General features: G+C 30.2%; 1 pseudogene; it reads right to left on the bottom strand.

Moving 5' to 3' along the window:
* Positions 1-2055: 2055 nt before the first annotated feature.
* LOC143604958 (F-box/LRR-repeat protein 12-like) lies at positions 2056-2700 on the bottom strand (annotated as a pseudogene).
* Positions 2701-2723: the final 23 nt, after the last annotated feature.

Raw genomic sequence — 2723 nt, 5'->3', positions numbered from 1 at the left:
TTTATATTATATCCATACATTTTTGTAAAAATAAACATTAACATATTATTTTACTATATATTCCAAATACTTCGTGAAACCTAAAAATCAACAACAAACCATATAATTAATATACTATACTATGTACAGTATAATAAAAGTCGATCCCCGTTTTTTTTTAAATTAATCCATTTATCTATTATTATTATTATTATTATTAGAATTGTTGTTGTGAATTGTCATATAAGTTTATAAATTATAAATATATGCTTTAAATATATCCATTATTTTTCGGTTAATTTAGTAACCTATATAAATGTTAAAATGTAAGGACAGTATATACGAATCGCTTTAAGACATAACAAAATTTATCATATTTAATTTCTTACCGTTTTTTATCAAGAATTGTTTTGGGATTTTTGTGGAACTTAAATTTAATTTTTATAGGTCAAAAGTTGGTAAACAAATTGTTTGATACAAGTTAACCACATATTAGGTCAAAATTTGTTACAGATCAAAAATAGGAAATTTAAGTATTTTTTAAAAGTTTGAGAATTCAAATAATTTATCGTCAAATTTGTTATGGGTTCAAAATGTTGACTTGAAAATGTCAAACAGATGAAAGTTAGAATTTTAAATATGATTTGGGTTTCAAATTTATTTTCAAGGGCATTTTTGGAAATAATAAAAAGGTTCAGGATTAATCGACAAATTGACTATTTTTCCCTCAACTATTAAAATTTAAGAAAAAATTGCGAAAACTTTTGACATGTCAACCCCATACCTATCAATGATTCTAACTTTTATCAAATTTGAAATATTTATGTCAGCATTAATTTTTTTTTCAATGGTAATTAGAACGTTGTATGCGAGCATTCTCAACCCGTTCCCCCTCCCTATCTCTATAATTACACTAAAAAACACTACATTTTTCTCCTGTTTAATTAAATAATATTTTTATACATTTATCATTACAGTTTTCTATTTCCTCTACTTACAACCAATCCAACAAATATTAAAAAATAAATAGGGGCAAACAATGTTTCCTCAAATTTACAAAAAATCATTACATTTCTCTCTCCACCCTATAATTTACACTCACAATCACTCATAACCTCACCTTATAATTTGCAAACTTCCCTCACATAATTATAGGGGATGAGATGAGAATGCTCTGAAATGCATGTCATGCAAAACTATGCTCAAATGAAATAAAATATTCACAAAATTAAATGGGTTAACATGTTATTTTTTATGTTGTTATTATGACAAAGTCGAGAAGCCCCCTGAAACTTATCAAAATCTTTTTCGTGGTGTAGCTTAGAAAAACATAATTATTGGAGATTAATGTAAAAAAGGTCCATGATTTATGGTTATTTAAATTTTAAATCGGTCTCCTTATAAAAACAGGTCCATGATTTACAGTTATTTAAATTTCCAAAATGGTTTTATGATGTTGAGTTGAAAGGCTAAACTTTGGTGTAAACGTTAACAGACAACGACCCAAAGTTTTGGTGTTGCTGTAGTTGTGGCTCACGTTTATTGCTAATAAATAGCAGTAGAAAGTGCATAAAATGTCATCAATCAGATTGATTTTTAACCAATCTGATTACGTCAAGAAAGGGTTATCAGATCGGCGTCGGTTCAAGCATATCAATTGGGTCATATTTGGTTCAAGATATTATGTTCCTTTCAAATTCTTACTGTTTACAATTAATTGAAACAAGCATTCAACATTCACGTTCTATGGTTTTTGATTAGCTGTGTACAAGTAATATTAAGTATTCATTTTTTTTTATTATCATAAATTCTTTAGTTCAAATTTTCATGTACACACAAACAAAGTCTATAAATAAAGTATAACATAAAGATGTTTTTCTTGTAATATCTTTGGCCCTCCGTTCCTCGACACTTGATCTTCTTACATCATGTATGGTGAGCTATTTTAAACGCCCAACTGGGGAGAATGCTCGTCAAACAAGGCATCGTCTTAATCACCACATTCGCATTTTGTATCTTAAAAGTTCAGATCCCAGATGGAGTGATTTGTGGGCATTGGATAGTCTCCCATGTATATCACAGATGAGTGTTTGCAAGTAATCCTATGTCGCAAAGCCTTAAACATCTATTCACATGGATTCTCTCCAAGCTTTGACAATTCAATCCAATCGACTCCCAACAAGAGATCGAAATATTTACACAAAATTCTAAGTTCCACTCTTGAAGCAACGGACATCCTTTTGAGATGCGTATGATAGCATCATCCTTAACATAACTGCACCTCCAGAGATTAAGGACTTTAAGATTTGTAGCAAGTCCTGAACCAATGAACGCGAGTACATGTCTTTTGAAGATATGCGGCCACCTACAAGCAAGATTTAAATATTTGAGCCCCCTTCCACTTACAACTTCAGTTAAACCCATAAATAAAAAAAATCATCGGCCTCTATACCATTAATCTTTTTACAGTGCTCTAATTAAGTTGACGAAATTCTGGGTGAGAGTGAATTCCACAGTCAGTTATTTCAGGACACAAAACAAGACTCACTGCTTTCAACAGAGTTACATGACTTTGTTAAGATTCCTAATCCACCGTCCACAATAGAACTATATGAAATAGATAACCGACGATGATGAACAACTAGAGGCAATGGAAGAAAATCCTACATAGGTGATTTGAGGACAACATTTAAGATGCAAAGAATGCAATTTAACACCATATTCAAACAAAGTTTCTAACGGAA

This window comes from Bidens hawaiensis, unplaced genomic scaffold, assembly GCF_021521415.1.
Source record: "Bidens hawaiensis isolate Kalapana, Puna unplaced genomic scaffold, B.hawaiensis_p1.1 tig00067409_1, whole genome shotgun sequence".
NCBI lineage: Eukaryota > Viridiplantae > Streptophyta > Magnoliopsida > Asterales > Asteraceae > Bidens > Bidens hawaiensis.
This window is presented reverse-complemented; position numbering and strand designations above follow the sequence as displayed.